The sequence below is a fragment of the Ambystoma mexicanum genome, chromosome 6q, assembly GCF_040938575.1.
Source record: "Ambystoma mexicanum isolate Mex_15411 chromosome 6q, UKY_AmexF1_1, whole genome shotgun sequence".
Lineage (NCBI taxonomy): Eukaryota > Metazoa > Chordata > Amphibia > Caudata > Ambystomatidae > Ambystoma > Ambystoma mexicanum.
The window spans coordinates 1,093,194,933-1,093,221,827 of record NC_090937.1 but is presented as its reverse complement, the minus strand read 5'-3'; positions in this window follow the sequence as shown (position 1 = coordinate 1,093,221,827).

Sequence of the window (26,895 nt, the reverse complement as noted above, 5' to 3'; positions counted from 1 at the left end):
TGTGGACATGATACATGACGACATTGTCAGCCTGATTGAAACACGCACCGCCATCCTACCCCTACTGAAGGTAGTGTCTGTACTCCACTTCCTGGCCATAGGCACCTACCAGCACACAGTGAGGCAGCTGCATGGCATTTCACAACCATTATTCTCACGTACGTTGAACCAAGTGCTTGATGCCCTCCTCAAGCACACAGACGAACACATTTCCTTACCACGGTCTGCCCAGGAGATCTCAAACACCAAAGTGGGTTTCCATTCACTGGCCGGCATACCTGGTTGCATTGGCGCCATCGACTGCACCCATGTGGAATTGGTGGTCCCACATGCCATGGAGGTAGCGTACTGCAACCGTAAGCTATACCACTCAATCAACGTGCAAATGGTATGTGACTCAAACAAGATCATCACACATTGTTGTGCCCGATTCCCTGGATCAACCCATGATTACCACGCTACATGGAGCGACATGCAGGGCAGAGATCCTGGCTTCTCGGTGAGTCGCATGTTCTGCCCATGGAAATGTGACGTGGGTAGGTGATCGAGGTATAGATGCATACTTCACCTGGCTGAGATAGGGGGGGGGGAGATGCATACTTCACCTGCCTGAGATGGGGGGGGGGAGAGATGCATACTTCACATGGCTGAGATGGGGGGGAAAGATACATACTTCACCTGGCTGAGATGGGGGGGGGGGAGATGCATACTTCACCTGGCTGAGATGGGGGGAAAGATGCATACTTCACCTGGCTGATATGGGGGAGAGAGATGCATACTTCATCTGGCTCAGATGGGGGGGGGGAGATGCATACTTCACCTGGCTGAGATGGGGGGAAAGATGCATACTTCACCTGGCTGAGATGGGGGGGAGAGATGCATACTTCACCTGGCTGAGATGGGGGGGGAGATGCATACTTCACCTGGCTGAGATGGGGGGGGGAGATGCATACTTCTCCTGGCTGTGAGTGCCAGGGGGATTGGAGCAAGCTCATACCCCAAAGCAGCCCAGACAGCTGACACCTGACCACATAATGCAAGATGTAAGCAGCCCTACCATGTGAAGCAGTGTCCCAACCATTCTACAGCCATCTGCATGTGCACTGTACCAAATCAAACCGCATCCCCCTCAACAAAATGCAGCGACAAGCAATGACTATAGCCAATACACAGCACCAAACACCATCAACTGAAAGGCCAGTCCCCCATTACTGCGTACAAAGGAGTCACATGAGGGTCAAATACATCAATACACCACTACACTGACACAGTGGCCCAACTAAATTGCATGACCATTTGGTGTGCATAGTGAGATCATCATGAGGCTGACATCAACGGTGCCAGGATGAAAGCATACACATTACTGCTCATCTGCCAGATCACAGAAATAAACCTCCATAGACTAACACAGTGCATGGGCACTCACAAGGAACTGGACCCCCCAGCGCACACTAGTTGATGGCATGCAAAACAGTCCATAAGAGGAATACACACATAGGGCCTCATTAGGACCCTGGCGGAGAGGGTATTACGCCAGCGTAGTGCATGGCGTACCTCTCCGCCATACTACGAGTTCCCGTAGCGCCATGGAGGTTTTCTCCGCCTGGTTTTACCAGCCGGAGAAAACCATGGCGCTACGGGACCTCGTTGTTAATTACGCCACCGTATTTTACGGTGGCGTAATTAACTCCTTCCCCACTCCCATTATACCCTATGGGGCAAAAATGGGAATGGGGAAGGGCAGAATGGGGATTGGGGATTTACCGCTCCGCCGAGGTCGGAATGGGGCGGTAAATCCGCCAACCCCCATGGCGCTATCGGCGGCTTTCCGCCATGCTTCGCGGTGCATTTAGCACCGCGAAATCCGCCTGGGTCGTAATGAGGCCCATAGAAGTCACATCGTGTGACTCTTTTCATGCATGGAAATGGGGTTGAGATGAAGAAATAAATGCATGCCATGGTGTCACTTAATGAAATATGATGTGATAACTTACACATACATTGTTGCCCACATGCAGGTGATGCAGGCTATCCCTTGAAGAGGTGGCTCCTTACCCCAGTCCGGAACCCACAGAACAGGCACGAGGAGGACTACAATCGTGCGCATACACGAACCCGTGTGGTGATTGAGCAGACATTTGGCCTCTTGAAGGCACAGTTTCGCTGCCTCAGCAGGTCTGGTGGGGCACTCCTGTACCGCCATGAAAAGGTGGCAAAGATCGTCATGGCATGTGTCATGCTAAACAATATGTCCATCAGACGGAATGTGCCCCTGCCCCCTGACGCTGAACTGCAACCACCTGACGGAGAGGATGAGGAGGGTGGGGGTGGGGCAGCACCTCAGGGAGGAAGCGATGCACAGGAGGGACGTGCCATGCGTCAGACTCTGATCAACCAATGTTTCTAGCACACATGGACAGGGGGTGTTACATGGAGATGGCACTCGGGGCACTGCGTGTGTCAGGGACATGAACACTGTAGACTGTTAACCAATAAAGCACACGTAGGCAATAAGCAATATCCACACATGTGATTTCTGATTAACCAAAAAGTGTATTGAATAGGGAAAACTAAGTGAACATACCCACCACCCCGCACACCCCCTCCTCCATCCCCCTCTACTCCCCAACACACCCACTCCTCCCTCCCCCCTCTTCTCCCCAACACACCCACTCCCCACTCCCCCCTCTACTCCCCAACACATGGTGTGCAGGGCTATGCACAAGTGGATCATGTGGCACCAGAAGAACAAAGCACACAAGTGAATAGGTTCAAGAACACTATTGCTCATACACGCGAAATCCCACCATTTTTTGTCTAAACTCTGCCGTTTCTTCAATGAGACAATACTCATAGAGGTTATATCGTAGAGAAAAAAAATCTCTCAGACACAATTATTTTATATATTGGAACTGTGTGAGTGGTATACATAAAAGCACAATTCCAGGGAGAAACAGACATCAAAATGGTTTCTTGGACCACAACAGAACAAACAAGAATATGTTTCAACACACTGTATCAAGGCGTTTTTCAGGCAAAAATAAAGACAGTGTGTGTATAACAAACCCAATCTGTGTGGGGGTTTGTCAAAAATGCACAATTCAATGGTGTAAAGTTACAAAACAAGGTTCTTAAAACAACATAAAACATTTGCAAGGATACAAAAGAGAAATTTGCATGTGTGGACAGCAATATATGTGCTGTAGTTTCAGGGAAATAGTGCATCTACACCAGGTGTTTCGGACATTTGGAGTTGAGCTAGATGAGCCTCATCATTCATATGGCCATCATCAGGACGGGTTCTGTGTGAAATGACGTCTGTGCTGCAGGGGAGGGAGACCACAATCAGACGGGTGTATGAGCAAAATAATTTAAAAAGAATAAATCAGAGGTATTGTGTAATCAATGTGATTAGAAAACACACAGCTTACCTATGGGGTAAATTCACAGGCACTGTATAAGAGATCCGCTAGCCACGTTGGCTGGTCTCTAGGTAATCCTGTTATACAAAACAGAACAAGTACTATTGGTGGGGAGTTGAAAAACCCTCCAGTGTCATGTACATAATAGTTATAAAAGTACATGCTTTGTTGAATGTAAATGAGTCTTACCTCTCACCGGCAAAATCCAGGTAAGAAGGTCAAGGAGTGCTCTCTCAAAAAACAACAATTCGCCGTTGGGTGCACGGCTAAAAGATAAATATAAAGTAACAATGAGAGTCCAGAACTACAGGATCCTCGTTTTAGTCTAAGCTGGGGACCGTAGAAGTAGAATTACCTTGGATCGTGTATCAGGCAGAACTGGTAGTCTGCAGGAAAAAACAGCGGGCAGCGTCTCCTCAAGCTGCTGAGTCACTGGGGAGAGCCGGCAGCAAAGTGTTAGTAACGCTGTTGCCAGGAAAGAGAGGCTGTTTTATATGGCAGCCATCTTAGAGTCAGGCTAGGATCGAATGCCCGCAGGAATTGGTGTATAGCACTTGATCCAGATTAGTATGATTGCACTAAAACAAATACGAGTGTGCCTAATGTTCAAGTGATTATGAAAAAGCAATTTAGGGGCTATTTTCAATCTAAAGGTTGCCATGGCAACCATCGACCACAAATAAATTCAAGAACGGTCGGAAGAGAGTCAATGCATTGCGGCAGTGGTGCATGTCATGAACACATAGTATACATAGTATGCTGAAATAAGAAGTGCTTACAAATGCATAGAAAAATGAATGCATGCTTCATATGGTCCTCAAAAAACACACAACAAACACCAGGCACATGAATCAGTGGTTACAGAAAGGATTTCCATTCTACTGAAACATTTAAACCAGCATGTACGGTGTTCAGTCTGTGTACCCACCGCTGCTGTAACTGGGTGAGTGTTTTATTCAAATCCCCCCCCTCTTGGCTGGTTTAACTTTTTGGAGGAGCCTGTGGTGGACCAAAGGAGGGAGACGGTTAGTGATGGGTCCACGGCATTGAGCATGCATTGTGATGGCTGCATTGATTTTGATTTCTGGATGAGTCACATTGGAGGCAGTGACTTACAGGTAGTCTCACTCTTGGGTAGGTGATGCATGGAGGCATGCGGGTAGCTACAGAAACGGGGTGCATTATGCATGTGTACAAGGTGAGGCTCAACACTGCCTGTAGGCAGTCTTGTGCTAATGTGTCTGGTGGACCCTGGTATGCATCATTGCACTTCCCGTTCATCTGGACATCATTGTGGTGGTATGGGCATAGTTAGACTTGAGACACCTACCTGCATCGCCTGATGACGGGGCTCCTCTCTCCATGCCCCCAACTCCCTCTATGCTCTCCGTGCCTATGGTGGATGCACATATCTCCTCCCACAGCTGTAGTTTTAGGGGCGACTCAGCACCTCCACCAGTCGCCATGCCGATGTTCCTGTTTGCCGCAAGTATGCTCCTCATGCGGAGACGTAGATCGTCCCACTGCTTGTGGCATTGTTTGGCAGTGCAGGGTGTTGTGCCGACAGCACTGACCCTCTGGGCGACCATAGCCCAAATCGCCTTTTTCCTCAGCAGCGCCGATCGGGTCATCTCTGTGGCGAACACGACATCTGCATGTTCTTCGAGGGTTTCGGCCAACATTGTCAGTTCCTCCCTTGAGAAGCGCTCCTGGCGCAGCCGATCTCCGCTCTTCTTTACAACTTTTGGCATCCTGATGTAAAGGGGTGGTGTTGGAGGTTTGTGGAAGTTGTGGGGGTCAGATGTCTCCTGGTGACTGAGGATGGCAATGGATTGTGTTTTTAAAGATGGCCACCGTGCTCTTTCCCGTTCCTGTGCGTTGACGCTACTTCCAGATCCGCCTAGGTCCCAATAATTGCGGTTACCGCTATTAGCGGTGACCGCTAATGTCGATAGCTAGGGTAGCAGAGGTGCTCTTTGCACTGCATACGATGCCGGTAAGTGGGATTTTTCTCCCTTTAGCGGCATGGCAGTGATTTAATTACCGGCATGGCGCAATGCTCGTGCCCGAGAACTCGTAATGTGCCGCTTTAAGCGGTCTATTGCCAGCATGGACACGTTATTTGCGCCATGCCGGTAATGACCGATACTTACCGCCAGGGTCGTAATGAGGGCCATTCTATTGCAACAGCGCCTAGATGCCCGTGGGCTGTAGTGCGCTTTACAAATACAAAAAAATAAAAAAGAATCAAAGAAATGTTACATCAAATGTTTCAGAGTCAGGAATGCAAATAAATGGATTTCTACAATAATACTCTCCCAAATCTCGAATAGATTCTGACTGTATCGTGTTACTCTATAGTAGGCCTGGACAAGCGTATTCTTTAATACGTCAAAAATACAGATCCATGGTATGTAAAAGGATATTGATTGTAGCTTTATTTGCTCTACAAGTCTACAAGTACTAAAATACTCTTTGATGTAAGAATATAAGATTGCATCTGAGTTTTAATACTGTGTTTCAAAAATGTACTGCAATGCACAAAAGAAATTGTGTAATAAGTTCACCTGCGTGTAGTGTTTTTTTGCCACAAGCTTGTAGATTGTAATGTATAATTGGAGAAAGAACATTTGCCATTTTTGAAAAATACATTTTGGTGTCAAATAAGCAGCCCTAAAAATAAGCTTGTCAAAGACATGTTTCCCATCTAATACTTCCTCCATTCAAATAGCCCACATGAAAGGAAAGAGCAGGCAATTGTCCTAACAATGCCATTAGAATGTAAGAAAGCAAACCTTTTCACTGAAGACAGCACTATGCATTGAGATAAGATGCTCTGTCCAGCATCACTGTGTTGTCCAATATTAAAGCTGTGATAAGAGCTTTGACACTTTGCCTCCACTGCCTCGTATTTGGGTGCATGATCACCTCTCCCGACTTACACATTCACATTATACTCTTCATTTGAAGTGCATGCTCAATTTGTATAACCCACAGTTGGAGGGGCCACGCTTCAGTGTTGGAACTATGATGCTATGTTTTTATAACAAATACTTTCAGATGCATGTGTTAGGAAAGATTTCCCTTTGGTGCAATTTTCCGTCCATTTTTGGAACCCCCAAATGTTTTGCTTTTGTCTGGATTACCTAACATGACTTTTTCCAGTGGAGCACAGCCTTCAGCTGCACTCCTCTGGGCTTTCACTTATTTGTTGTGATGAAACTGAGGTATCAGGTAATATTAGCCCTATATATATATGGTCACCGTATACAATGTCACTGCAAAAAGGTAGTGGCAACATTATATAGGTGACCATATATATAGGGACAGTGGCAGCGGGGGTTGCAGGGGTGTCCCCCGCTACCCTTGAAAAAAAAAGGGTTTGGGGGTTGCAGGCTGTCCCCCGCATGTTCCATCTAATAATGTCCCCACAGAAAACGGCCCTTTTTCGGCGATTTCTTTGCATGGCTTTATTTTTGAAACCGAAACTGACACGTCCTTCAGGCTGTCAGTACTGGGAAAATATGTTTCCCTTAGTCTTTGACTAAGTTGCCATTTCTTGGTAACTTTTTATCTATGTGCCAAGTACCTTCAAGCACCGTGCATAGGGGCCCTTTTGTTTTATGGCCCTAGCAACGCTTGAAGGATTTTTTGGTGTGTGTACAAGTGTGCCAAGGATGAACTGGTGGCAGCAGTTTACTTTTAAAGTATTTTTACTTCATTTTTATGGACCAAACCACATTTACCATGTTTGGCCCAAAACTGTGGCCAGCACAGAAAATGGCAGTGCCACAAAGTCCTTTGTTATGTCCTTTGGCCATTTTGTCCCTTTGCTGTGCCCCGGATCGAGAGACCCAGGTATTCCTTATTTCGGCATGAAGCCTCCCGTGAAAACTGCATCTTTCGCGGGCTCCTGCATGTCACATGTGCTAGTGCCCAGGAAGAGGGTTCAGATTGTCTGGTCCCAATCCACACTACTGGTGCCAGTATGTCTAGTAGGCCTGAAAGACTGGAACCACCGTGGGCCACGATTGGCCCACACCTGGCACGCATTAAAGAGAGCAGATGTTCCATTGGCTTGCCCAGATCTGAGCATGAAATGAATCTTGGATAAGAGAAGGGGCTCTGAATCCATTCCAGGTCGATCAGCTGAAGTTTGCACCGAACTACAGAAGGAGCCAAGTATCCTGAGTGAAAGAGCAGACCTGTAGAACCTCTGGAGACGTACTGGAAGGTTTGGTACATCAGAACCCTGCTTTTGTATCGTACCAAGAAGGCCTGCAAGGGTGATCGACCCTTTGGAGTAGTGTGCCCAACTGCTCTCGGTACCTCCTGCATACCCTCACAAAGAGCCTCTTCAGAAGTTTTCCTGGGCCATCCAGCGAACTGACCAGCTCGAACCGGGGTATCGTATAGGAGCGCTGCCGTCCCGAGTTGAGACTTGAGACTTTGGAATTCGCTTACTAGTGGCCCTAGCTCCTCTGGGTCGTGATTTATGAGAATGCACCACGACACAAGCATTTGAAGTCCCTGTGTTGCCCCAATGTGGTGATTGTTGCTGTAAGAGCCTGCAGGCATGCCTCCCACTATCCTGAGATGCACTGCACCAAAACTATCCTTCTCCTTTCTTCGAGAACTGAGAAAAGGCTTCTGTCCTCCCACAGACAAACTTCCCGTCCTGCAGGTGCTGAGAGCCAGAGCGACCTGTAACTGTAGAGGTGAAACCCTTTAGTGAACTGGACTAGACTGACAAACTTTGGCTCGGACTGTGTTGAGGGTCGGTGAGAACTTACATCACTTACCGGTGGCCCCCTGGCACACCCATCTGTTTTATGCATGAGAATCACTGAATAGATATTCACCTTAGCTGGGCTACTCTGCACTCCCCAACTATTCCCGAACTCCTTAAGTCACTTTCCCTGCAAGGGTAGACCCTCCTTGAGGATTAGGGCTTTATTGTTCATCATCTCAACCCACTTCCTGAACAGCTACAGCTCCCTGAAGAGAACCTGCTTTTCGCTTTAGGCTCGACCGCGCGTTGTTAACGCACTACTGTGCTGTTGAGCCTAAGCCTCCTCACTTCTTAGGGCTGAATTGCATAAGTTAGGGATTGACTTCAAAGAAATGCCTAAGGCGATATCTTTGCTGAACTTACCTCTTCTGTTGCAGGTTGTGGTTATTTTCTCCCCTTTCATCTGTATTAGGCTAAACACATTTTTGTATATCTGTTACATAGTGGAAAGCGTGTGTCACGATCTTGGCCTTGCGCGGAGGTAGCACGTACACCTACCTCCCCGTTGGGTCTTGGGGCCTGGGAGTGTTTACAACACAGGCTTCCGCGACCCTCCGGGGAAAGAGGGTTAGGGTCCGCTGGTTGGTTAGGTTGGGGTGGTTAGGAAAACCGGGTAACAAGGTAGGGAAAGGGAAGAGGAGGGATAAGGGAAAGCTGAGTGGTTTGATGTGTTTCCCCTCCTGGGGTTCTGCTTAAGCAATTAACACTGCACACATTAAGAAACACGCTATCTAGCAGTTTGCATATTACCCACTGATCTGCAGAACATATGATCACCACACATAGAAATCACAATGCAATAAGGTAACAAGGGAAAGCACTTAGCTTCGGGTGTCAGCAGGAGACTCGGGGTTAATTCACCAGTGTTCTTTCTTGCTGAGCGAACAACGGAACTCCGCTACAAGAACCAAAAAAAAGGAGTGAGCGTACATACGCTTAAGATATGGAGCACACTTGACATACCGCCGGAACCCGGCATAAACGTTAGCCACTTTACAGTTAGACAAACTCAAATAACTTGTGTCTGATAAACGTTAGCCATAGTTAGATCAAACACGAATGACTAGTGTCTGAGCTCCGGCTCGCAATGTAGCGAATGAGCAGTGCCGGTGCTCCGTTCAAGAATTAACTGTGCCGGAGTTCCGGCCGTAAGGACTGCAAGGGTTAAAGTCGGGAAGCCCGAATCCGCGCTTCGCTACTTGGCGTGGAGCTGTGCGGCTTCAAATATCACAATGCCGCCGGACTCCGAAACGCCACTGACTGCGAAGCGTAATGCACTCGGAACGAGTGTCCGAGCTTGGATAACAACAAGAATTAAATGCACTTATCTGTAGGACTCAGCGGGGCCTGCAGAGTTCGCAGGCGGGGTGTGGCCCCGCTGGTAGCTGCCTGCAGGAGCCCGCTGGAAACACGTCTTGCCTCTTCAAGATCCCGTAGCGCAAGCAGCGCTCCACGTGGTTCTGGCGCGCATGCGCGTTGTACAGGGCGGGGTCCAGAAGCCTTCCAGTGTCTCTCCTGCACGCGAGGCTGCTGGGAAATGTAGTCCGGTGCCTCTTTTCCTTGTTTTGGAAGGGTTAGGGGGCTGGTTTGTCCACGCCTAGCCCTTTGCCTGCAAAGGACACAAAGCAAGGTCCTAAAATAAAGGGGTTTTAACCTCTTGCCACCATTCACAGTACTGTGGTGCTGCATGCTCCCTCCAGCCACCTGGGGTATCCTGACAGTACTCCCCCTCCCAACAGGTCCTGGTTTAGAGGGATTGTTCAGGTGAAATGTTCGAATCAAACGAGAAGCATGGACATTAGTAGCGGGCTCCCATGAGCGTTCCTCGGGACCATAGCCCAACCAATCTATCAGGTAACGTAAAACTCCTTGCACAACACGAGAATCTAGTATGCATTTTACTTCGAACTCTGGTACACTATTTACCATGATAGGTGGAGGCTTACTAAGGCGTGTTAAGGGTGAGGCTGGCTTTAACAGGGATACATGGAAAACCGGATGTACATGCATTCTGGGTGGTAAGGTCAGGCGAACCGCCACTGGATTTATGATCTTTTCGATGGGAAAAGGGCCCACAAATTGGGGTTGGAACTTCCTAGGGCCTTGCAAGTGTAAGTTTCGTGTGGCCAACCAGACCCGATCCCCAACTTTATATGGTGGACTAATTCGTCTTTTCCGGTCTGCATAAGTCTTATATGCTTGTTTAGCTTTTTCTAGGTTTGTTTTGATGACATGCCATACTTCTGTTAAATGTTGCCTATGGTTCTTGACTGCTGGTACTGAGTCTGTAACATGGGGCACAGGCTGGAACCGCGGATGATACCCATAGGTGCCATAAAACGGTGTCACTTTAGTGGAGGAATGCATAGCATTATTATACGCCAACTCAGCTAACCAAAGGGTTTCTACCCAAGAAGAATCATTGTCGTAGGTCATACATTGTAGGTATTGTTCTAATGTCTGGTTTACTCGCTCGGTCTGCCCATCGGTTTCGGGGTGGTAACTGGTGGACAATCGCAAGGTAATTCCTAATGATTCGCAGAACGCCCTCCAGAAGCGAGAGGTGAACTGTGCACCCCGATCAGAGATGATGTGCTGTGGAATGCCATGTAGGCGTACAATATTCTGGCGAAAAAGGTCTGCAAGCTCTTTTGCCGTGGGGACCCCCTTGCAAGGTATGAAATGTGCTAATTTGCTCAAAGAATCTACTACCACCACTATGGCGGTGAAATGATGACTTGCTGGTAGGTCCACGATCAGGTCCAAGGAAACAGTATGCCAGGGTACTGGAGGAGTGGGTAGGGGTTGCAACATGCCAGCCGGTTTTTGGTGGTCTGATTTGTTTCTTAAACAGCACTCGCAAGTATGCACATACTCTCGAATGTCTTTCCTCATTTGAGGCCACCAGAAATGACGCATTACCAGTTCCTGGGTTTTGACCATTCCAGGGTGCCCTACAAAGGGCGAGTCATGACACCACTTAATGGCTTGTTTACGCGTTGCAGGTGTTGGTAAGTACAGGGATGATCCAAAGAAGGGTAAACCATTTTTAATTGTTTGTCTTTTCCCTGGATTGTTCCATTGCACTAATTCTTGAGCTGACATGGCTTTTCGTATGTTGTTGAACATATCGTCTACTACGATACTACCCACAATACGTGTGAGTGGTACCATTGGCTTCGGTTCCTCTTTTTTACCCTGACATGGGTCGGGTTCCGGGTAACGAGACAGTGTATCAGCCTTTCTGTTCTCCGTACCCGGACGATATGTTACCACGAAATCGTACTCGGCAAAGTGCATCGCCCATCGCAGTTGTCGGGGACTCAAAGCCTTGGCTGATTTTAGGAATTGAAGATTCCTATGGTCCGTCACTATCGTGATCGTATGCCGAGCACCCATCAAGTAATGACGCCACTCGTCGAATGCTACCTTGATGGCCAGGAGTTCTCTATCGGCAATCACATAATTTCGTTCAGCTGGTAACAGGGAACGTGAATAGAAGGCCACCGGGTGCAATTGCCCGGAGTCGTCTCTTTGGGATAAAATTGCACCAAGAGCATAGCTGGAAGCATCAGTTTCTATGATATAAGGACACGTGGGATCGGGGTGAAATAGCACAGGAGCAGTCGTGAATACAGTTTTTAAAGCTACAAAGCTTGTTTCTGCAGCCGCATCCCACAGGAAGGCTACGCCTTTTTTAAGTAAACGGGTGATGGGCTGTACTTTGGCTGCGAATCCTTCAATGAACCGACGATAGAAATTTGCAAACCCCAACACCATTTGTACTTCCTTTACAGATGTGGGAGATGGCCACTCCGTGATGGCTTGGACTTTTTTCGGATCCATTGTAATGCCTTTGGGTGATAAAATGAACCCTAGGAATTCTATTGAGGTTTGGTGGAACGCACATTTTTCCAGTTTTGCATAGAGTTGATGCTCACGCAACCGTAGTAACACTGCTTTTACATGAGCCTGATGTTCCTCGATGTTGCGTGAGTAAATTAGGATGTCGTCAATATAGACCATAGTGAACACGTCCAAATACCCACGTAAGACCTCGTCCAGAAAATGCTGAAAGGCGGCGGGCGCATTGCAGAGGCCGAATGGCATGACTTGGTATTCATATAGACCGAACTTGGTTCGAAAGGCAGTCTTCCATTCGTCCCCCTCACGCACCCGCACCAGATGATACGCTCCTCTTAAGTCTAGCTTGGTGTGAATCTGGGCGTCCCTCACCTGGTCTAATAGAGTTGGTATCAGCGGTAAAGGGTAGCGGTTCTTTATGGTTATCCGGTTAATAGCCCTATAGTCTATACATGTTCTCAGGTCCCCGGTCTTTTTAGGAATGAAGAACAAAGGGGATGACACTGGTGACTTAGAGTGACGTATGAAGCCATTGGCCAGATTCGTCTCAATATAGTTTTTAAGGTGCTCGTTTTCCGATTCTGTCAGTGCATAAATCCTGCTACAGGGCAAGGCCGCTCCTGGTTCCAGATCTATTCTGCAATCGAAAGTCCGATGAGGAGGCAAAGTTTCTGCAGCGGCTTTACTGAAAACGTCCCTAAAGTCTTGATAGACAGATGGGAGGCCGGTTTCAACACTCCCAATAACATGTTTTTCGTAGGACATTACGCCTTCGATCTCCTCAAGGTGGCAATTTGTTTTACAATAGTCTGACACGAAACGCATTGTTCCTTGAGTCCAATTGACTTCGGGTTTATGGGTCCTCAACCATGGCAGACCTAAAATCATGCCAAACTGGGGCGCTGCTATCATGTCAAAGCTGATGTTCTCAGAGTGTTGTGGACTACATTCTAAACGTACCCACTGAGTTTGCTTAGTAATTAGGCCTGAAATCAAGGGTGATCCATCTACAGACTTTACCTCTTCACTCCGTTCCTTGGACAGTAACGGAATCCCTAATTGTGTTGCTAAGGTTTCATCGACAAAATTTCCAGTAGCACCTGAGTCCAGCATCAATGATACTGGTATCCGATGATCCTGCCAGGAGATATGACCTGAAACGGTCACATGTGTTACTTTGCTTTGCAGAGTATTAGCTAAGGAACTAGGGGTGTTCTCAGATTGGCTCGCCGGGGCCACCCTTACTGACAAGCTTTCGCGTTTCCCGACTGCTCACCCTTGGGCTTTGCTAAACATTCTCGAACAAAATGTCCGGCCTTCCCACAGTAAAGACAGAGCTTCTCTCGACGTCGTTTGTCCTTCTCTTCCTGGGTTAAAGGGCCTCGAACCGTCCCTATTTGCATTGGTTCATCTAAGGGTTTTTCGCTCTTACCAGGTTTCGGTTGGTGATCCAGACGGACCATGGGCTTGGGATCCCACTTACGCTTATCTAGCCTCCTCTCATACTGTCTTTGATCCAACCGTAGGGCCAGGTCGATCATAGCGGAGCATGTTTCGGGTTGGGGATCTACCTGAGCTATTAAGTCTTTTACCTCGTCCCTTAGTCCTTGGTAGAATACTGCTAGGCGCTTCTCCTTAGGCCAGTCTGTCTCCACAGCCAACCGATTAAAGGTGGTTACATAGGAAACCAAATCCCTACCCCCTTGACGTAAAGTGAGCAATTCCCTGTCCTTTATTAGAGTTGCAGCCCTTCGATTGAATATTTTCCCAAATTCCTCCAAAAATAAGTCCCACTGATAGAGAAGTGCGTCATCTTTCGTAACCAGCGGAGTGGCCCATGACGCCGCATCACCCCCAAGATACGAAATCATAAAGGCTGTGCGAGACTGAGCCGTGCGAAACACATTTGGTTTGGTGATGAAATGCAATTGGCACTGCATTACAAACTGGTTGAATTTTTGGGGATCCCCATGATAACGTTCTGGGGCTGACAAAGGAAGTGTAGGCTCGGCGGGTACCTGTACCTGGACTGGGGTGGGTGGTGCATGGTCCGCGGGCAATGGGGTGGCCTGGGCATTTGCCTGAACCGTTAACGTATGGACCTGGCCAGCCAAATTTACATAGTCCTGCCTTGTGGCAAGCAAATCAGATTTCAAGTCTCTTAGGGCTTGCAATACCTCCTCCATGGTGACGTGCTACCTGGGCGCTTAATGATACGTGGGCTTGCGCTCCTGTCACGATCTTGGCCTTGCGCGGAGGTAGCACGTACACCTACCTCCCCGTTGGGTCTTGGGGCCTGGGAGTGTTTACAACACAGGCTTCCGCGACCCTCCGGGGAAAGAGGGTTAGGGTCCGCTGGTTGGTTAGGTTGGGGTGGTTAGGAAAACCGGGTAACAAGGTAGGGAAAGGGAAGAGGAGGGATAAGGGAAAGCTGAGTGGTTTGATGTGTTTCCCCTCCTGGGGTTCTGCTTAAGCAATTAACACTGCACACATTAAGAAACACGCTATCTAGCAGTTTGCATATTACCCACTGATCTGCAGAACATATGATCACCACACATAGAAATCACAATGCAATAAGGTAACAAGGGAAAGCACTTAGCTTCGGGTGTCAGCAGGAGACTCGGGATTAATTCACCAGTGTTCTTTCTTGCTGAGCGAACAACGGAACTCCGCTACAAGAACCAAAAAAAAGGAGTGAGCGTACATACGCTTAAGATATGGAGCACACTTGACATACCGCCGGAACCCGGCATAAACGTTAGCCACTTTACAGTTAGACAAACTCAAATAACTTGTGTCTGATAAACGTTAGCCATAGTTAGATCAAACACGAATGACTAGTGTCTGAGCTCCGGCTCGCAATGTAGCGAATGAGCAGTGCCGGTGCTCCGTTCAAGAATTAACTGTGCCGGACTTCCGCCGTAAGGACTGCAAGGGTTAAAGTCGGGAAGCCCGACTCCGCGCTTCGTTACTTGGCGTGGAGCTGTGCGGCTTCAAATATCACAATGCCGCCGGACTCCGAAACGCCACTGACTGCGAAGCGTAATGCACTCGGAACGAGTGTCCGAGCTTGGATAACAACAAGAATTAAATGCACTTATCTGTAGGACTCAGCGGGGCCTGCAGAGTTCGCAGGCGGGGTGTGGCCCCGCTGGTAGCTGCCTGCAGGAGCCCGCTGGAAACACGTCTTGCCTCTTCAAGATCCCGTAGCGCAAGCAGCGCTCCACGTGGTTCTGGCGCGCATGCGCGTTGTACAGGGCGGGGTCCAGAAGCCTTCCAGTGTCTCTCCTGCACGCGGGGCTGCTGGGAAATGTAGTCCGGTGCCTCTTTTCCTTGTTTTGGAAGGGCTAGGGGGCTGGTTTGTCCACGCCTAGCCCTTTGCCTGCAAAGGACACAAAGCAAGGTCCTAAAATAAAGGGGTTTTAACCTCTTGCCACCATTCACAGTACTGTGGTGCTGCATGCTCCCTCCAGCCACCTGGGGTATCCTGACAGCGTGTGTCATAACTGTTTTATCATTACTGTGGTTTAATTGTGTTTATTTATAAAGGCCTATAATAAATGTATTTTTGATATACATCTGTCTAAGAGTATTCTGTGGAGTTTTACTGTGTGTGCTCATTGTGGGCTTCCGATCACTCTCACCCCTCCTGTGACTTAGTCTTGTCCGCCTGGTTTGTCCATAAGGTTCCCCTGTTCCACTATACTAGAGGGGGTCCTAAAGTTCTTCCCATCAGGTCAGAGTAGGTGTTACTAGCACCAAAGTGTATACACTCAAATGTGTCAAACTCATAGAGAGTAGAGGCGAAATATACTTTGCTGGGATTTGGACCTATTATCTGGCATTGCAATGCCAGATTTCTGAGCAAGTGCTTAAACCACTGACCTATCGTCTAGACTATTGTGACACTCAAGCTTATCAGTGTTGGTTATTGCATGTTATGAAGATGTTTTCAAATAAAGGTGAGTTATAGTTGCACTATAGTGAGCACACAAACTTTATTCACTACTGTTGACAATGAACGCATTACAGGACTAATTGATCAGATTGGAATTTAGTTGTCAACAGCAGCAAGGTTGCAGGCACAAAGCCTCAGCAGCAACCTATACTATATTCATGTGCCCATCCCTGTTCCCGTTCATTAATTTTACTTAAACCCCTTTATTGGAATGCGTTTCCACTTGTTCTAAGCTCTCTTTTGCCCTACTCTCTGTTCTGAACTCAGCTAAAGAACACTTTCTTATCTCCTTAGTCCTTGCTGGATTTTCTCCATGTTGACAATTCTTGTACTGTTTTAATTATATTCAGCACATTGGCGTAACTCGCTCTATAGACATAAATAAAATCCACACGAAAAATATGTACCATTTTAAGATACGTTATTCATGCCTTTTAAAAAAGGTGAACCAATGTCTTTCTATGAGGTAGTCAGATGTGTAACCCTCCCAGGCTAGCAGACTGAGCAAGTGTCTCTTTTGGCTTTCCATTAAGACATCTCTGGGGAAGTGAGCTGGGCATTATATAGAGCCTCAAACTTCCTTCTAGAAATGTGGGCTCCATAAAACCAAAGATTCCTTCTAATATTCGGGATTCGTCCTACAATGTGACCTCTTCAAAAAACTCACAAATTACTGGCAAAATAGGTCAAATCTCCCTAAAAAGTCATCATAGTTTGGTGTGCCCTGATTTGTGAGAGGGTTGGGTTTGAATTGTGGGTGAAGTGGCAGTACTACCGAAATGAATTATTTAGGAGAAGGGCGAATCACTGACAATCCCACATGCATTAGGTAGGCGCAGGAGTAGGCCAAAACATTAAGAAGCGCATGTGCATTGACTAGATGCATGAGAAGGATATAACTCTGAGAACTCTACGTGCATGTACTAGGTGAAGGAGAAGCCAAAGCATTGAGAACCCCATGTGCATAAAGTAGTCAGAACCTTGCATGTACTTACTACTATTGTCTTGGGAGGATAGCTCAGGGGCAACGTGCTCGCCTTGGACGCAATACGATGCGGAGCAACACAGGTTCGATCCCCGGGTCCGCGCTTGGAAACCTCTGGGTTTCAGGCGCCTTATAATAACCAACTACAATTGCAATTACAATTACTACTTTGAGAGTACCCAATACACTAACAACCCCACTCCTGCACACACCCCTCATACTATACATGCCCATGGGCTAGCCAAACTACACACAAATACACAGCCAACATAACTAACACTTGCATACAACAAAGCCCCATGGGTTTTGCAAGAAGTGTAAAAGTAGATGACAGCAGCACACTACATTAAAGGTACTGCTATTAACAGTTGACACACTTATGAGACTAACACTTAGGGTAGACTGCAGCTGCAATTGTTATTTAAAAAGTATGTGTTGTGGGCGAAGGGCAATTAGTGAAAAGAATAAGGGGAGCTCAGAGGAAGGGGCGAGTAAGAACCTGTCCAAAGTTCCTTTTGTGTTGGGTTTGTCCCAAAGGGGTATCCATGACCCTCATTAAAAAGGGGCAAACAGCGAGTGGGGGGAAGTTAAAGGCCGGGCTGCTCTATGAAGAATGTTCTATATAATCCAGATGTGTTCTTCTAATATAAGTGCCTGCAAGGATAAAGAAACTCCCCATCTGTGTACTGTGCCTTATTTTTCACTGGAAACTGAGTTTTGTGGCCCATCTACTGTCTTTATTAATATCTACATGTTGCAGGTTGCTCAGCGGCACTTTCTCTCGAGCTAGTCTTGCGGGGTGGGGGTAGTTCTAGTGTCGTCCATCCCTGGCTCGGGGACAATGAATGTGCACCCTAGCCTGGGCCAGAGCCATAAAACCTAGAGGCTACACTAGAGGCATTTATGGGATGGGATGCGATTGGATGGGCCCCAAGGTACAGGCACCCCTTCTTAGATGGATGTACGTTAAAAGAACATATCCCAAAAGATTGAATTACAAAATTACAGAGCCCACTTGCCTGCATTTTGTAATTTGATCTTTTGGGATTTTAATCGTTTGTCCCCGACACTGCTTTTAATGTATGCAGGTGACATCCTTGCAATCCCTGCATCCCATAATACCGAACTGGGAGAGCGGGGGACACCCCGCAACCCCCACTCCCCTGTTCAGTATTATGGGCTTTTATCTAATCTACTATGCCGAATGCACACTAAATGTGCATTCAGCATTTTAGACTCCAGAAGAGACTACATCACTCCAACACTGAAACGCCTACACTAGTTACCAGTAAAAAAAGCGCATCAAATTCAAAGTACTCTGCATCGCCCACCAAGCCCTGCACAGACAAGGAGCTGAATTCTTCCAAGACAATATTAGCCAGTATCACCCAGGAAGGGAACTAAGATCCAGCAATGACCTACAAATAGATGCAAAACACTACAAAAAAAGAAAATTTGTCAGAACAGCATTCCGAAGTCTAATTGGTAACATCTGCAACAACATGCCCCAAAACATTTGAAACACAGAAGACCAAATCACCTTCATGAAACAGCTAAAAACCTGGCTATTCAGCAGACAATGACAAACTGGAAGGGACACCAGCAACAACAACACCACAGACAAACAACTAGAGAGGAGACGAGATGGGCCAAAGAACCACAAACAAGAACCGGGCTAGATAGCGTCAAGCGGCAACCAACGAGCCGCGCAGGAATCTCCAGCAAACTCACTAACTTACTAACTAATTTCCCCTTCCTGCTCCTCCAAGATAACTGACACCACTACACCAGACCTTGGACTAGCACACTACACATAAACAGAGAATCAATACTATGTTCACACCCAGCATCTCTAGATGCTGAAGAACACCTAGAGTTAACCACCCACACAACTACACTCCAAGATACCAGATTATCTTACAGCTATGGCCACGCATGACTCTGGATCCCTTATGAACACTATCTAACCAGCACGCACAATCCAACCCCCCACAACCCACACAACAGACCAACACCAAACACCAACACAAAACACAATGCAAACCAGAGGCACTATATCTTATCCATTCAGTTACAATGCACCAGGCGTCTCGCACAAACTACCACATGAAAAACAACACTCACAGATGACAGTTCCTCCTGGTTCTGAACCTATCCTCTCACCCTATCCCCAATAACCTCCTAACCCTCCTCTCTTGCAGAGCCATGTGAGGGCCTGGAAACTGCCCCTGGTTGGTAGCAGTGCATGGTACAAATCAATGTAACATAACATAAAAAATAAAAATACATTTTGTAAGAAAGGAAAGGTGGAAACAGAAAGAACAGATACAATAATACATAAAACAGAAAATTAGATAACACAAAAAAAGGCCAATGAAAACAGTGAAAGAATCAGGAGAGAACAATAGGAAAAAGGTAGAATTCGAAGGTATATTAAAACAATCATGGTGGGCAGTATCCAGAGGTACATGCTCTGGGAGTAGCTGCAGAAAAAATATAAGAACCTGGAAAACCGAAATGTGGGGCAGCACTGTCTGCATTCCGAGAAACAAGGTAATCTTTCACCTGCTAAAACACATGCAACTTCTCATCAGCATACAGGCTGCTCCACAAAAAGCACCTTGAAGGTAATTCTGCAAATCATAAACAAAATGTGATGGCCAAAAGTAAGTCAATAAAGAGAATTTAAAATAGTAGTTATGTGATGAAAAGGGCAAGTGCCAGTAATCATTTGTGTGACAGAACTCACCTTGTCTCTTCCTCTTTTCTCCATTGCCTGCTCCTCTTGTTCTTACTCTCCATTTTGTACCTGTTTTGTGTCTCATTGTTTATTTCTTCTCTCCTCCATTCATCCTACTGTGTACTTATCTTTCACTGACTCAAACACTGAGTCAATATGTAAACAGTCAGCAGAGTATAGACCTTTTGGGGTGGGTTACATGGGTAGAAAGTGTGGTTCAGGAGGGCCACCATGCTGGCCTGGCAGTTAATATTATGTGTTTGGAGGTATCCATGTGATTACATCAGAAAATGAAATCTGAGCATGAAAATGTTGAATTTTCTGTTTTCAATGCATGTTGCTGCATATATATATATATATGTGAGTGGAGACCCCGGCAACCCCAATACCTCCCCACCTTTATTATTACTCTTGCCCGCCCCCACATATATACACAGCGAAATGCAACCATTGAAATTCAGCATTTTCGTCCTCAGAATTTGTTCATCCTTTATTTTGGTACGAGGCCGTTTGGAGGAGTTTGGTCATCTTTCAAAGATTACAATCCATGCTGCTCATTGTGTATCTGTATGTCACGATTTGCTCCGTTTGCTCCTGTTCCCGCCACTTGGGGGCCTGATATGCTGCTTTAATCTGAAGACTATGCTTCCAGAATGCCTGGCCCACTGATTCATCTCCACCCTTTCTGAACAAGGTTGGGTGGAGGATAAGCTGCACCTGTGGCTGGCAGGTGCAGCAAGCAGCACACTCGAGGCGTGTGCTTGTTAGCCAGCTTTAAAAGCCTCAGTTTGCCTCAGACCAGCACTGGTTATTGATGCAGTGTTCCTGTTTGCGACTGGTTCCTTGTTTCTGGTTCTTAGCTTAGTGTCTAGTTCCTAGTTTCTATTTTCTTGCTCCCTTTTCCCTGGATTTCAAATGTAGTGTGCTTATTAGTAATGTCTGCTTCCTGGATTCCCTTTCTGTCTTCCTCTGTTTTGCAGTCAACACTCCCCAGTGCTTTCGTTTTTCTGTGCAGCCTCGTTTGTCTGGCTTTGACTTGGCCCTTTTCAGCAGCGAAATCGTGATCTTTTAGTCACTCCTCATTTATAGATTTAGCATTTTGTCCCAGTTTGACTTTCACTGGGTGTGGAGGGAGGAGGCGTTGCCCTTGTAATTTTGTTTTCCCTGCTCCTGTTCCTTTAATTTCCCGTGGAGTCTGTTCCAGGTTTTCCTCTGCACTTCTCCCATTGTTCCCTATTGATTGTTAGGTGTGGTGTGCTGTTGCAGTCAGCTCCTGTGTGACTGCCCATGTTTTCCTCACTATTCTGTAATCACTATTCCTATTTGTCCCTTGTCAGCAGTCTGATGTATTAAGTTATCCTCCCTTTGCTGTTATAGCCTTGTTGGGTTCCTGTTTGATCAACAGGGTTCGTGGGCATTAGTGACATTTCAGGAGGTATTTCTCATCCTTATGAGTATTGTCTTTAAGTTACCTTATACAATACCATCACGTTTGTTAGCTCACAGATCCCGTTGTTGCTTGCCCTGTATGTGGGTTTAGCTCTGACAGTAACCGTAACAGCAATTGTGGGTAAGGAGCTTGCCGACTTTCTTTGTAATCATAAAGAGCTTCTTAGCGCTTACCTCACATCCCTTTTCATATATTTGTATTCTTATCATGCTCTACTTGCTCATCCTGGGTTTTAGTGTACATGTGTCTTGGTTCCTGAGTGCATGTTGTTTGACACAAAGCTATTCACTGTGTGATCTTGTGCACATTCCCCTTGCCTTATTCACCACCTTTGTCCTATAATGACACTGTAGCAGCCCACCTGCTACCTACCAATTCATATTTTAAATATAATGGCCATTTATGATATGATATGATAAGGCATTTGTAACGCGCCTATACACAAGTGTTTCAAGGCGCGACGAGGCAGGGGGGGAAACAAGGGGAGACAGACAACGATCTTACTAGGCCAGGTGTCATTCAGATCGCGCAAGGGTAGAGGGGAAGGGAAAAGTGCATGGGGGAAAGGGAGAGGGGAAAGTGCAGTACAGGGTTATTAGCATACAGCATACAGGATAAATAAATAACAAGGGCCATCTGGTGGCAAGTGCGAGGTAAGTGCAGACAAGTGCTGGGAAGGGGGGCTGTATGGATACAGACACAGTCCCGTAGTGCAGGGGTTGCCGTGGAGGCAGTGCAGGGGAGAGTGGCTGGGCCGAGAACGGTGAATGGCCCAGTTGCAGATTCAGTGCAGTTTCAGTAGTATTAGCAGGGGAGAGGGGGAGAGAAAGCGGAGGCAAAGAGGAAGGTTTTGAGGTGCTTCCGGAACCGGAGGTGGTTCTCCTCAAGTTTCAAGGAGGCAGGAAGGCTGTTCCAGATGGAGGCCCCTGCAGTGGAAAGAGATCTGCCCCCAACTCGTTGTTTGGAGAAGCGGCTGACCCTGAGGGAGTTGGAGGCGGATGAGCGAAGAGCTCGAGAAGGAAGATATTTAGGAAGAGAGAGTTGAAGGTATTTTGGCCCAAGGCCCCAGACGGCCTTGTGGACAATGCAGAGGGTTTTGAACTTGATCCTCGCAATCACTGGGAGCCAGTCTAGTGATTTCAGTCCTGGAGAGATACGGTCCCTGGGCTTGAGGCCAAGGACAAGTCTTGCAGTCCTGTTCTGGATGAGTTGCAAAGGGCGGAGAGTAGAGGCGGGCAGATTTAGATAGAGGCTGTTACAGTAGTCCAGCTTAGAGAGAACCAGGGCTCTAGAGACAGTGAGCTTCTGGGGGAAGGAGAGGAAAGGAAGGATACCTCTGAGGAGGTGTAGCTGGTAGTGTGACTTCTTAGATACGTCGGATATGTGAGGAGAGAAGGAGAGTGTGGAGTCGAAGATGACCCCAAGGTTTTTTGCCTTGCAGGTAGGAGCAGGAAGAGGGCCCAGAGAGGCCGGCCAGAGAGCCGCAGGGAAGGAGGGAGTGGGAGTGCCGATGAGTAGAATCTCAGTCTTACTGGCATTAAGGCAGAGGTCGTTGGCGGCACACCATTCCTGGATAGCAGAAAGACAGTCAGAGATGAGGGAAGGAGAAGAGGAGGCCGAGGGTAGCCTGAAAATGAGCTGGGTATCATCCGCATAGCACTGAAAGTAGGGGCAGAGAGCGGTGATGTGGTGGGCGAGAAGTGCCAGATACTGGTTGAACAGCCAGGGAGAGAGGTTAGATCCCTGCGGGACACCACAGGTAGAGAAGAAGATGTCAGAGAGGAAAGACCCCAGTTGGACCTGGGAGGGTCGATTTCAGAGGAAAGAGGTCAGCCACGCCAGGGCCTGACCAGTGATACCGAGGTTATCACGGAGACGGTTCAGCAGGATGGTATGGTTGACAGTATCAAAGGCAGAAGAGAGATCAAGCAAAATGAGAACACATGGAATGTTAGAGTCAAGGTTCGAGAGCAGGTCCTCACGGATGTTCAGGAGAGCAGTTTCCGTGCTTCTGGCAGCTCTGAAGCCAGACTGATGGTCATGAAGACTACCAACACATTCAGCATGGAGATTAAGCTGGGAGATGGCCAGTTTCTCCAGGAGCTTGCCCAGGAAGGGAGTGATAGAGATTGGGCGATAGTTAGCTGGGCAGGAAGGGTCAGAAGAGGGTTTCTTAAGAAGGGGGTGCACAAGGGGGTGCTTGAGAGGGGATGGGAAGACTCCAGAGGCAAAGGAGTGATTGCAGAAGTCAGCAAGGGCAGGAGCCAAGGAGTCAATGTGGTCCTTGATAGTTTTGGAGGAACAGGGGTGGACCTGTTTTGACGAGACTTTCATAGATCGGACTTGTCTTGAAACCTCGTCAGCAGAAAAAAGGGGAAAGGAAGAGAAGGAGAGAGGAGGGGTGGCTGCAGAAGAGCCAGAGGAAGGGCAGGGAATAGAGGGGGGGAGGTTATAGGAGGAGAGTGAGGACAGGATGTCCTGAGTTTTTGAAATGAAGTGAGAGGCCAGTGCCGTGCAAAGGGCCTGGGAGGGGACAGGAGAGGTAGGGACTGCAGCAGGGTTGGCCAGCTCCTTGCAGATTTTAAAGAGATCGGCCGAATTGTTAGATGCCGCAGAGATGCGGGCTTGGATTAGGGCTCTCTTCTTGGTGAGAACTGAGAGCCGGTATTGCCTTTGGAGCAGGCGACAGGCCAGTTTGTCAGAGGATGAACATGAAGCACGCCATTTCCTCTCTGCCACCCTGCACTTGCGTTTAAGGGTGACGAGATCCGAGTCATACCAGGAGTTACATTTGGCTTTGGGCTTCAGGCGGATTCTCATGACAGGGGCAAGGATATCAAGAGTATCAGATATAGCAGAGTGGAGAGTGGAGAGGGCTGTGTCAGGGTGGGAGTCAGCCGAAGGGGGAGGAGGGGGCAAGAAGGTGGCAGCGAAAGCCTCAACTGACACGCACTTCATGGGTCGGATGACCGAGAAGGAAGGTGGCAGTGATGGGGGTGGCTTTGCCTGTGGGGTAGGGAGGGTGAGGTGGGAGGAGAGGAGAAAGTGATCACTCCAGGAGAGAGGAGTGGAGAGAGGGACAGAGAGGGGAAGGTCAGAAGAGATCAGGGCATCAAGAGTGTGCCCTGCAGAGTGAGTCGGCCCAGACGGGAGAATAGAGTGTGAGAGAGAGTTGCAGAGGTTGCGAAAGAGTCCAGAGGGGGGACAGGAGGCATCCAGGTGGATGTTGAAGTCTCCAAGAAAGAGGAGTTGAGTGGTTGAGGACAGGAGTGAGGAGGAGAGGTCCGCCCACTCGGAGAGGAAGGAGGAAATTTGACCAGGTGGCCGATAGATAGTAGCCACGGTAAGGGAATGGCTAGGAGAGAGAGAGAGTCGGCAGACAAGACATTCAAAAGAGGAGTAGGTCTGCGTGGGAGTAACAGTGGCAGGAATCCACTCGGGAAGATAAGGGCCACACCTCCCCCCGCACGGTTGGGCCTGGGCACAGAGAGGGTCTTGTAACCGTCGGGTAGGAGTGTGTCAAAGCTGGTGACAGAGCTGGCTGTGAACCATGTCTCAGTGAGACCGAGTACGTCAAGGTCAAGTTCCTCAAGAAGGCGGCAGATATCAGAGGAATGTTTGACGGCAGAGCGAGAGTTAAGAGTGGCAACGTGGAGAAGTTTGCCATCTTTGAAGGACTTCCGGGGAGGGGTACAGATCAGAGGTACGCCCTGCGGAGGTGAAGAAGGAGCACGAGAGGGGGTGGGGAGGGAGGGAAGAGGCAAGTTAGTCGAGGACAGAGGAGGGGGCACAGCAGGAGAGGAAAGGAAGTTGATGAGGCGTGGGAAGCGTCTATCGAAGAGGTGAAGGTTGGCCTGAGGGCCTTGGACCAAGACGGTCCCATTAGCATAGACATTAATGATGGCCTTAGAGGAGTGGAAGGAAGCCAAGAGGACATCCCAAAGGGTGCCACCATTAATGGGAGAAGAGGAGAAAGGAGAGAGCACAGAGACCATATGAAGGGTCCATAGGTCAGGAGAAGGCACGAAAAAGAGGATGTCAGCGAGAGTTTCCTTGGAGGAGGCACTAGTGTAGGTGTCAGCGATAGGGAGGCCTGGGTTGGAGACCAGGATGTCCTTTTTAAACTTTTTCCTACCAGATTTAGTGAGGAGAGCAGGATAGTCAATGGAGAAGCAGTTAGAAAAGATCGGTGAGATAGAGAGCACCATAGAATAGGAGGGAGTGGGTGGGGGAAGACAGGACAAGCGCAAGCGGACAGGAAGAGAGCGGCAGGCGTTAGTTTACCACAAATTCAGAACATAGTAAGAGTATCAGGTACACAGTGGAGAGGCCACCTAAGTTTGTAAATCCTGCAGAGGGAGAAAAACCCTAGTTTACCACAATTTGTTACATTGTTGTGTGGTGCGAAATTTGAATGTCTTTCTCTTTAATAATTACTTTTTGAATTGAAAGAAAGGACATTCAGTGTGTGTACCAAGCAACCTTCCACTGTTCACAAACAAAACTTTTTCGTGATCTTGAAATCCTTTGGCAGTACATTCAGTGGTAGAAGAACATGTCAAATCATGCTCTAGCTCTACCTGTATCATTCCACAGCCATGATCTTTATATATAGGTCATGCTGAGGTCATACGTTTATCACTACAGTAATTGATATGATATATCTGTCAGGCCAACATTTATATCCATAGAGTTTTTCATATTTCTTATATGGAAGGTCAGGTTTGTAGTTTTGCCATGTTCAGTCCTGGTTTTCCCGTGTTGGATAAGGGTGGCAACCACTAACATCTTTCTTCAAAGACATTTCGGTTGATCTAAATACCTTTATCCAATAGCGTGTGCCGAGATAAGCACCATGCAGGGAGGCATTTCCAAGCCCTATATTCAGTTTGGAATAATTGCGTTTTACCTCAGCAATTCCTCAAACATTTTAATCAATATTTTGGGTGGTATTTGTTTATTCATGTTTGTGTATGCTGCATAACAAACTGCCTGAGAGTGTGAATGAGTGGCTTATGTGTGCCAAAAAACGAGACGCATATTATAGTACGGGTCATATTTGATAAAAAGCCTGGTACTATAACACTTCATCCCTGATGTTTTCCTATTCACTCAATAGTACACAAGACAAAAGGTTACGTTACTTGGACTCAGGTTCTAACCTGCAACTTCAGTCCTAGGTTAATGAAAAAGATCGAAAATGTGATCACTCGCATGCAAGCAGCTGCACTGAAAGCGCTTTATGTCTTCTTTGGTTGCTTCTTGAAGATCATCTGTGTGATTAATATTTGCTTATTATCAGTTCTGCTCATAGGCGGTCAAATAATGCCGCTTTGGCTCCCCGTGTCACCTCACTTCATCCTCTGAATAAGTCAAGCGGGGTATTGATATCTCCCAAAATGCGCCGGCCTTTATGTGCTTGACAACTATTTAGAAATTGACTGGGGATAGCATTCCTGGGAGTTGTCACCAAATCTGCAATTAAATCGGAGCTATGTGATGACTGAGAAAATTAGATACTGACCCCCTGCAGCCCTCCATACCCCACTTTACCTAATTAAGTACCCTAACCTACTCCCCTTATAATAGTGTCAAAATTTGAAAGAAACAGTTCTGCATTGTTGCATTCAGTATCTTGGTAGGCAGAGTAAACGCTAGAGCACATACCTACAAATGCATAA